Here is an 11,321-nt window from a genome sequence, read left to right as displayed (position 1 = left end):
TGGTGGCATGGCTCTTGGATTCTAAAGGAAAACAAAGGAAATCCATTTTGAAGTTCGACCCCTACCCACACACCTCATTCTGTGGGTGGGCTGATCCAATTTGTGATTCATCTGTTCAGAGGGAGGTTTTGATTTTGCATACATGGGAACATTAAGAATTCATAAATGGCCTTGCTTGAGCAGACAACCGTCTAGTCTGCCCCAGAGCTTCTCCAGCAGCTGTTGCCAGCCAGGTTCTCCAGCAAAGCTCAGGACGCAAGGCAGAAGTGGCTTTAGCATGGTCCACTGGTGGTCAGGTGCCTCTGAACACACAGGCTTCATTTTGGCTGTTGCACAATATAGTCTGGAACGTCTGTGCATTTTTGGCTGTGAGTACATCTTGAGGCAATGAATCTCCTCCATGAATTATGCCTTGCGTTGAAGGAGCATTTCCTTCTGTTTCTCATGCCTTAAAAATGTTGCCTCGTTTACCCTAGCTGAACTCGTGCCGAAACGACCGTGGGAAGTGCTGCTATTAATGTAGAGGTTGCACATCGCCCGCACAGGTTCAGCGTTATACCAAATTTAGTTTGCAGCCTTATTCATATTTACTGGAGCATAAGCCCCATTGGGCTCAACACAGCTTACTTCTGGAGGTGGAGTGAGGGTATCATTTGTATCCTTGAGAAGTGTGTTTCCACAGGAAATTGGAATGGTACGCTGGACTGTTGAAGGACTTCTACATCTACTTCTGGAATTTGGTGCAAAACCGTTTGTATATGTATGTGTGTGTTGTGCCATCATGTCAGAACCAATTTATAGCAACCCTAATGGGGCTTTCAAGGTAAATGAAATATTTAAGGGTGGTTTTACCAGTACCACCCCCTCATCCCCCCCCCCGGTTAGTTTCCATGGCTGAGCAAGGATTTGTAGAGAAGTCAGAACCTTTTTTCTTATCCCCAAATAAATACAGCAAAAGAAATGACCCCTCATCTCCTGAGACCTCTTGCCCTTTGTAAGGAATATGAGATAGCTGAAAGATGTAAGGAGTGGGAAAACTGGAAGTGTTCAGCTTAAGTGGAAGTATGTCTTGTGTGTTAATGAGGTGTTGACATTAGCACAAGTACAAACAAGCTTTTTAGACAAAAGATATTTGCAAACAGAAACTTAGTTTTCCTCTACCATGGAGAAGGAAGTGGTCCCCCTCTGATAGCATTTTCAGACTTCTCCATGTGCATTACAGACTGGGCCCTTGTTTTCTTTGCTGCATGGAAGTGAATACAACTCTCTTGAGGCATAGGGGATTCTGGGCCAAAAACCAGCTGCCCTGGCTGCTTGCCACCCTGATCTTGGGAATAACATTTGGAAGTCAAGTGGGAATGAAGAGGAGGGGTAGGACTCTAGAAATCCACAAAACCTCACTCTTCCTTTCCCTGCAGATCAGACGTCCTGAAGTCTGGCTTCATAGCTCTCTTCATTACTGGATATGTGAATGATGTGGTTTTCTAGGGTAAGAGCCAGGAATCCAAAAAAGATTCCTCTACAGTATTTTTTTTTCCTGGGCGGGGAGAAGTGGAGAAAAATGAGATGCTTTCTGGTCTACTTTTGGATACCAGCTAAAAGGGTAGTGGTATGTGCAGGATAAAGTAAGCATTTCCAGCAATGCCAGTATTTTACAAGAGGCAAAAGAAGGACATGGTAAGATGTTATTTATTTCTATCAGGGCTGGTTGGTGGTGGTAGTTGTTTTATTTTATGTATTTGGCTGCTTCAAATTTATGGTTGGAATTATCAGTTAAACAGTATCGTTATGATTAATGGTTAGGTAGTCATAATTAAGAGATACTCAGGGCAGGCTGAAAACATTGTGCTACTTGGACTGCCAGTGTGCTAACAAAATGGCGGCCTCCAATCCATTCCGCCTCTATAGTCAAACTGGGCTAGCAGTTCCATTTCATCTCAACACCAGCAATTGGTCAATGTCCTCCAGAGCAGCAGGCTGGTTGAGGGGGAGTAAAATCTGAGGATTATGGGAACTGTAGTCCAAAAAAAATAGCTCAGTGGTTTAGGTATCTGGCCACTGGAGCCGAAGTATGGGAGTTCGATTTCCCCATGTGGAACTTTTGATTGAGTCTGGATTCGATGATCCATAGGGTCCCTTCCAGCTCTGTAGTTCTAAGATTTATTATAACTTCTCCATGCTTTCAGAAATATTAATAATACTCCTTTTTTCTGCATAGGTTTATCTCGCCTCGCTCCAAACTTTTTCTTTTTGCTGCCACAGCAAGCAGACAATACTGTTGGCGGCCTGGGCACCGTTTTGCATTGTCCACCACTCCCTAGCAGTCTTGTGACATTTTGTGGGGGAGAGGGTAGCAGGTGGCACCAAAATATAGTGGGGAATAATCCAAGACAATTGGGTGAAATGGTCTCCCACCACAGGGAGCAAGGTGAGGAAAAGAATCATCTGAAGAAATTTAAACTGAAGTATGGCTCCATCCTACTTATAGACATAAGGGTGGGCCACATGGAGGACAATTCTGCCACCCTGTTGCTCCCCATCTTCGTCTGTCTCAGGTAGTCATGTGGTTTGAGGAAGGGGGACTTCTGCTGCCGGCCCTAGCTTTATTCCGTCTGAAGCCATGGCTAGAAGCAGGACAAGGAGCGCATGCTGCTGTAGCACTTTCCTACCTGCAGGTGGCGCCATGAAGTCACACAATCTCCAGCCATGATATCCCTGTCTAGGTCTAGAAGGGAGATTAGGGCCCAGTGGCAAACCAGGATCATGGGCTCCCCCGCACCCCACTCTCACAATCTCTTTCTCCTCCCCCACTTCCAGCTTAAAAACATATGCGATCCGTGTGTGTGTGTTTGTGTGGTTACAGCCCTAAACGTTCGTTGATTTCTCAAGGACTGAGAAACGGGAACACATGGTAAAAATTAGAAGGAATCCTCCTCTGGCTCTCAAGGATGAGCGTCTGCCCAGGCAGTGTTATGTTTTCCTAGCGCTATGGAATCTCAGTCCCAAATGCTGCTGCTGCTGAAGGCAAGAACCAACACTTCTGGGTTGGAGTCTTTTGTTTCCTGGTGCCAAAAGGCTTTTCTCTGCACACGCAACCTTTCTCTTCTTCCACTCCTTGCCCCAACACTGGCAACACCCCCCTCCCATACCCCCCAGTATCTTGCTATTGCCTTGGAAATGGTGCGCCTACCAGGGGCTGGCTATTTTTAACCATCAGAGGCATCTATTTTTGACTCCATCCCTCTTGTGCCAAGGGCTCGTTTTGTTGGGCAGTGCTGATCCGGGGTGGCACATTGCATGGGCAGGGAGCAGGGTGGTGGCAGAAATGGGCACCCGGCCTATTTTGCTGCTGTCGGTCCCCCCCCCCCTCCAGGAAGGGGATGCAGTCTCACCGCTGGCCTCTTGGAAATGGGAACGCTCCTGTTTCCTTCTCTACACCCATACCCACTGAAGCCACTCAGCCTAGGAGAAGACCTTTTCCTTTGGTGAAGGGTGCTTTTCCTGTGTTTATGCCATCTTTGGGCATTTCTCTTCTGCAGCACAATGCACGTTGGCTCTCCGGTCAGGCATAGCCCACATCAGCCAAGTGGGCCAGTCAGGACATGTTGAGATCAAGAGACATGGGGTAGGAAAAGGGGCCGCTATGAGCCACTTCCCCAAGGGACTCCTGTGTCATGTGGTTCCATCCAGGTCAGGCAGGTTTGAATATGGATGGTCCTCTTATCTGCTCAACCCTGCCCTACTGTCAAGGATTTTTTCCAATACAAATAGATATATAGATGGAGGCTCGAATCCATCCACTGTGTCGGGTCAGGAGGAAAGGGGTTCAAAATTTTTTTTGGTTTAAGTGAAAATCTCCATATACAGAAGCCGTGTGCCAGTTGAATGCCAAGTCCCAATGCCCTTCCTGTGTGTCCAGAGGCATTTTGCCAGCCGCATCTGTGAAGGGCGTCTTGGGCGAGGCATGCATCTTTTAAGGGCAAGTTTTGTGTTCTTAATCTGATTAGAAAGCCAATTCTCTGTGTCTTTTTCTGGCAGTAAGTTCCAGTGCATTTGGAAGGGAGAGGCGAGAATTTGGTAACTTTACTCCATTTTGTACTCTAAAGGGGAATGTTTGTAGGAAGATTTATCATCATTTTGACCTGTATTAATAGAAACATCCTACCCTTTCCCTGAAAATAAGACCTAACCTGAAAATAAGCCCTAGTATGATTTTTCAGGATGCTCATAATACAAGCCCAAAAATAAACCCTAGTTGAATGAAACCCCGCCCTCCACCTTTGTGCTACAACCAGAAGATGATGACATGACTGTATTTGAATAAACGTGGATTGTTGTACATGAAAAAGAATAAAACATCCCCTGAAAATAAGCCCTAATGTTTTTTTGGAGCAAAAATTAATATAAGACCCTGTTTTATTTTCGGGGAAACACGGTATTCACGCCTCTGAGAGAGGGACTGAGGAACTCTCCTTATCCAAATCCTTGCAAATCTTTATTCTGTCTGCCAGAAGAGAAAACTGCGATTTAGATGAACCATTAGCATGACTCTATATAAGGCAGCTCCTTAATGGAATTTTCATACCCAAGCACCCGCGTCGTGATTCCGCAGGGCCCAGTCACTCTGCTAGTGGTGGCAACTGCAGAGGCGGGTGACGCTTTGATTAAGATACTCCAGAGCATCCCCATCTAGTCTTCCTCCAGAGGTATTTCAGAATAAAACCTTCTATTGCAGTTAACACTCCCTGCCATCTTCATCCCCACCCCAGGAGTGTCTGCAGCTGTTGTCCACCTTTCGCCTGTTTGGAAAGGTACACACACTTTTTGGCTATCGGAGAAGGATCCTCAAATGTTGTTCAGTGACGTCTTGGCTGAATGGCTTTCTGAGGATCTAGCGCAGCCTTTCTCAATGCGACATCTCCCAGATGCCGTGGACTCTATTTTCTATCATCCCTCAGGCAGCATGGTAGATAGGCTAGAGCAGTGCTTCCCAACCATCTTCTTGGACTACAATTCCCAGAAATCCTGCCCAGTACAGCTAGTGGTGAAGGCTTCTGGGAATTCCAGTCCAAGAACATCTGGGGACCTAAGGTTGGGAACCACTGCTAGAGAATGGTGGGAGCTGTAACCTGACACATCTGAAAGGTGCCTGGCCCTTCCTCCTTCCCTTACCAGACTATCCTGTCCAATTGTGTTCTCAGGAAGGGGCAAGCTGTGAGCATGGAACTTTTATTCTCAATAAGCTTGGTTGCAGCCTTAGCATCAACAGGGCACTGGAGTATGGAGTAAACAAAACTCTCCCCATGTGGAAGTGTTACACTGCGTGCTCAGGGCACAAGAAAGAGAACTGCTGGATAGCTCAAGAGTCTCTGATTGCAGAGCCAGAAGTTGGGAATTTGATTCGCAACTGTGCCTTCTTGACAGAAGCTGGACTCAGCAATCCATAGAGTCCCTTTCCAGCTCTCCTGTTCTAAGTCGATGATGAATGGCATGCCATCTTCCGAAAGGGATGATAGATCCCTGGTGAGCTGATGAGGACAATGAAGCTGTGTATCAAGAACGGGCAGAGGTAGGAGCCCTGTGGCTTTGTATGGATTACTATCTGCCCAATCCTGCAGCCAGCATGGCCCTTCGCTTTTGTAGCTGCTGGGAATCTGAGCGTTGTAATGGGGGGGAGGGGCAGAATCCCACTCCAAAAATTTCACATCCCTAGAACTGGTGATGCTTAAAAAAAAAAAAGAAGAAGAAGAAGCCTGACCAGCCTACTACAATATTTGCTCCAGGCTCTGGTAAAAACAAAAGCATAAGACATGCAAAAGCAGAAAAAAGAGGAACAGCAAAAGAGTTGGATTAGGCAAATAGAAGGTGACTTGCCAAAGACATACTGTGGACCTGATGGGGAAGCAAAGCTCTTAAATTCAGACCTTTGTCCCATGTCCAACATTCAGTTCGCCCCCACATGGGAGGGAGAATCAGGGGTGGGTCTTTTCTCCCTTGCTCTTGTCCCTCTCCCCCCCCCCACTCCACCCCCATTTTTACCCATGCACAGACCACTGCAGTCTCCGTCAGGGATACAGGGCTAAGATCCAGAGTTATTTAGTCTTGAATGGAGAACGTAAAATTCTTGAATGGACAGAAAGAGAAGCAGAGTCTGATCAGACTCTCTGTTCTCCTGAAAGGCTTCGTCCAGTTCAGTCCTTGGCCTCTCAAGGCTAGATTTGGCCTCCCATCCCTCAGATTTTTCCTTCAGAAACCAGAGATGCTTCTTCGTAGCCTTTTGAGGAGCATCCAGACAGCTGTTTAGGGAAGCACCTGCTTTTGCTACTGGCTGGCTGTCCCTCTCTCCTTCCCTCCCAGCTGTTTGGATATTCTCACTTCCCTTGTGCTCCATCATCAAGATGAATCATGAATGACCAAAGGGGAGGGGAGGGGAGGGGAGTGGGAGCGCAAGATGAGCAAAGCTGGAAGAAGCAAGGCCTGCCACTGTACTGATCTGTTTCATGGAGCTCCTTGAGGACGCTCAGAGGCAACAAAACGAAAAGCAGGTTTTTCCAGTGCAGGCCCAGAGGTGGGAAGCCAGAAGTTTCCTTCTGATCTGAACAACATGAGGGAGGTGGGGGTCGGGGTTTCTGTTGCTGCTGCTGCCGATTTGAACTGTTTGGAATGCATCATCCCAATACTTGAGCCCAGACGTTGTTGCTAGGCGGGCTGGGATGTGTTCCTGTACCCTTAAAACCACACATTTTGAAATCTGGAAAGTAGCACTATTTCAACACTGTTGATACCCAGTTTCTGCCTTGATGTCCTGCAAACACAAAGCAGAAGTATCAGAATTGCAAGTTGAAGAAATGCTAGACAAACTCTTAGCAGCAGATACAACAGGCTGAGCCCAGGAAGGCGCCTGGTTACCTGGGCAGCCCTTGTCTGTCTGGCCCACCGCTGACTCCACCGCTGGTCAGCAACGCTCAGGATCTCTGGCAGAGGAGAGCCTTTCCTATTGCTTGCTGGCCAGATTTTTTTTTGTTTTTCAAAATTCCCACAGAGCTGGGGTGGGGGTGGTTTTCTCCTCCCCGTATCACAACCTGACACTACATGGCCACTGCTGACTTGCAGGAGAAATTTAGCCACATGGCAGCACTTTTCCTTTGAAAGCAGCATTTTCCCTTTTATAAGTGGATTACTATTTCCAAGAGTTTGAATGGACTAGTAAACAAGGCAAGGGTAAAGCAATTGCCCTTGCTTTAAAGGAGGGAATTTTTAAGCAAAAACACTTGTTCTGTTTGTTTGTTTTACTTCCAGCATCCCTTAAATTGCAGCGACAAAATAGATGGCACTAGCAATGGAAGAGAGATGCAGAAAAAAGAACAGGGCACCGTTACCCTAACCTCTGGTCAAACCCAAGATTATCAACTCTGATTAAACAGTAGTTTTCTACCAGACAATCTTTCCCACCACCAACTACTTGGTGCCCTTTAAAAAAATAACTGAAGGTGCCAACGAATAATCCTGCACTTCTCTATATACATGCAGGTGCTCTATCCATCCCATGCCTCAACACTGGAAGAAAAGGCTAGAGAAAGATACACAGAAATGTTGAACAGGGAAGGGGTGTGTGTGCTGCCTTTGGTCCCGTGTTCCGCAAGCAGCTCAAAGTTTCTTGGGAGTGCTGGTCAAACCTACCGTTTTCCCGAAAATAAGGCCTAACCTGAAAATAAGCCCTAGTGTGATTTTTCAGGATGCTCATAGTATAAGCCCTATCCCCCTAGTTAAGTGAAACCCCGCCCTCCACCATAATGCAGCAACTAGAAGAAGATGACAGGACTGTATTTGAATAAATGCTTCAAGCCCCTATACAGAAAGCTTGTCAGGAATATGCTATCGAACTGTAGAAGAGGATGATGTTCTGTGAATGGTGAAAGAAGCGCTCTGTTGGATTTTGAAGGTGTACTGCTGAGGGTGGGCACTGAGGCTTTTCTGAGGCCAAGCCTTTCATCACAGCTGATGACCTGGCACCAGTGATATAGTATAAGAAAATGAGTTTATGGGCCTGGAACACGAGCACTTTTTAAAAACTCTTCTTGTTATGTACCATGAAGCTGCCTCCCATTTATGGGGGCCCAATGAATGAATGAATGAGCTCCAAAGTGTCCTGCCCTTTGTGTTCTTTTTGATTAGCAGGGAGGATTAAATCCTCCCTCACAGGTTAGCCACTGAACTCTCCTGTTTATACTTGCCTTAGCCAGAATCCTCACAGCACCTGGAGGAAAAGTGGATTTTAACAGGAGAAATACAGATTTCCCCTTGAAATCTGAAGGCGAGGCACCCCTCCTCTCAGTGCACAAGCCCACACCTCTAGTTTTAAGGTATTCCTGTTCAAATACAATGTAGGTCTGGGTTGTTTTGCTTTGAATGGGAAATTAAGCCCCATTAGCTTTACAAAAGCCTTGCTCTCAGAGGAAATGGAGACTGCTAAAATAGAAGTTTGTTAGATGGATTATTGTGGGTGCCAACAATTTTTAAAAAGTCAGCTTGAGGATAAGACTATGCTGCAAATAAAATTCACCTGAGACCACCACTCACTAGCTGGCATGTTATAGAGACTAATCACTTAATGAAAGTCCTTGGTTAGAATCTCCCTCTGTTGCAAACTCTGCCAGCGGCCTATATATATAATTTTAGGTTAAGGGACATTAGAACATTCACAAGGTACTAAAATTAATATAAAGTAAAAACTCGTCCCATCGCTGCTCCCGCTACCCGCGTCGAAGAAGCCCCCCCTGCCCCGCCATGCTGGGCCCGGTTGCACGCAAACTTAATACATCGTCTTTCGATGGGCGTCTGAACTGGAGACATCGGTAAGCTCAGCCAGGCAGCACACCCGCCCCCTCTGCGGGAGCCTCCTCTGTGATCCGGGGGCGAGGACCAGCCTGGCAAGGTTCCCGCAGTTCTCCGATTGCTTCTCCCGGCTTGCCTGCTTGCTTGCTTGTTTGTTTCCTCCTCCTCCTCCCTTGCGGGAGCGAGCGGCGTTTCCGCGGCCCCGCGCCTGGTTTTTTCCTTCCAACCAGTGGCCCGCAACGCGCGTGCCTGATCTTGCTCGCCGCCGGCGGAGATGCAGACGGGCAAAGGAAGGAAGAAAGGACGCGAGGCGGCCACCCTCCCCCCCCCCCGGCGGCTGGTGGGGGACAAAACCGGGCGTCTGGCCGGGAAGTTTGAGGGTGGGGGGTGGCGAGGAGAGATGAGGCCATTTGGGCCTCACGGGAGGAAGGGAGGCTGCGCGGAAACCTGCGAAAGATGTAGCTTTGCTAAGCATCTTGAGCTTTTTTGCAACAGCAACAAACTTAGAATGGCAGAGCTGGAAGGGAGCCCATAGATCATGGAGTCCAGCCCCGGTTAAGGAGGCAGGCAGTGGGGGATCGAACTCCCAACCTCTGGCTCTGCAGTCAGAGACCTAAACCAGTGGTTCTTAACCTTTGTTACTCAGATGCTTTTGAACTGTAACTCCCAGAAACCCCAGTCAGGACAGCTGGTGCTGAAGGCTTCTGTGAGTTGCAGTCCAAAACTCCTGAGTAACCCAAGGTTAAGAACCAGTGTCGACCTAAACCACGTGTGTGTGTGTGTGTGTGTGTGTGTGTGTGTGTGTGTGTGTGTGTGTGTGTGTGTGTGTGTGTGTGTGTGTGTGTGTGTGTGTGTTTCGTTTCCGCTTCCGCCTTGATTTCAAAGTTCTTACGATGACACATAAAGCTCTAATAAACGGTTTAGGACTTCGATACAGTATCTGGCAGAGCGCCTTCTCCCACCCGGTTCTGCCAGAGTCACTCGTTCCAGCCAGGCCGGGCAGCTGAGGGGCCTAACGCTGAGGGAGGTCCAGAAGGAAAGAATGAGGAACCGGGCCTTCACGGCAGTGGCCCCTCGCCTTTGGAACAACTTGCCAGTGGAGATCCGCCTGGCTCCCTCTCTGGGTGTTTTCAAGAATAGACTTAAAGCCTGGCTATTTGGGCAGGCTTTCCCTCCTGCTGTATCTTAACTGCCATATTTTAATTATTTAAACTTCGCCATCTTGGACTTTTTGGTTTTTACTGTTTTTAAATTTGTAAACCATCCGGAGTTGTTGTTGTTAAAAATACCAGGCACAATCAAACAAAATTATAAGAACAGCAACTGGTATTATTTATTTATTTATTTATTTATTGTATTTATACCCCTCTAGGCGGCTTACAACAAATGATAACAAGTTCTAAAAAATTTATAACAATTAATTAATTAGATGATTCTATAAGATGGGAAAAAAATAAAATAAAGAGAGAGAAAAAAGGAAAGAGGACAGGAATTAACTGGAATAACAGGTACAAGTTTAGTAGTAGCAGGAGAATGGAGGCACCCAAAGGCTGGCCGTACCATGAGGAAGAATGAGTCACCTGCCCCAGATAATAGATTTGGGATAACTGGAGCCTGAAGAGAAAAAAAAATACTTTAGTTAAAAACAAAACAAATCAAAAACCCTACAGATTGTAGAACATCTTTCTGCAGCAGCACACTTGGAGTGCTATTAAAGAGCTGCAAATGGTTAGTTACCTAATTTGTAATTATTGTAATTTTCCTCCTGCTAATGATGGGGAGGAATGCTTGAATGATGTACCGCTTCATGTGCCAAAGGAGATTGATTGATTTGGGGACGTAGGCATCTGGAATTGGGTAAAGTAGGGGGTGCAACACTTTGCTTCATCTCAGACGGCAAGACGTCTACATGTAATTAAGTACCACAAGGCAAGAACGTTTTATTTAAAATATCCTGGGATATATGGATGAGCAGAAGACTTCTTTCCTCACATCCTCACACCAGCCAACTCCATGGGTGGCTCCTGCCCTGCCACCATCATAAGCCACGAACAGCCCTCTGTTCGTGTGGACTTCCGGATCAAAATGTGGGTTTGCCACACAACTTTCCTCCCTGGGAGGAATGAAATAGTCTGTGGACATTGTTCAATCCTCAGTTTCAATAAAGGATGTCAATACCTGGGTTCTTGAGTGAGTTAGGTTGTTTCTAGACAAAGAACCTCCCATGCTAGCTGGGAAATCGATGTTTATATAGTTGTACTGCCTTCTTAATGGGCATTTCATGATACAAAAGCAAATTGAAGCAGTGAGGGTTGCACATGGAGAACTTAATGCAGGCCTGTTGAGTGGTAAGAGCCTCATTTAGAAGTGCTTTCAGATAGAGCACTGCTACAGCTCATAATTAAACATGGTTCACAATAAAAAACCATCGTGCAGCTATCCTGTCTTTTTCCCAAAATGAATTTCTTGTGGTAGGAGATAGACAA

This window comes from Pogona vitticeps, chromosome 2 (assembly GCF_051106095.1).
Source record: "Pogona vitticeps strain Pit_001003342236 chromosome 2, PviZW2.1, whole genome shotgun sequence".
In the NCBI taxonomy this organism is placed as follows: domain Eukaryota; kingdom Metazoa; phylum Chordata; class Lepidosauria; order Squamata; family Agamidae; genus Pogona; species Pogona vitticeps.
The sequence above is the reverse complement of the archived record's forward strand: the minus strand, read 5'-3'. Positions refer to the sequence as shown.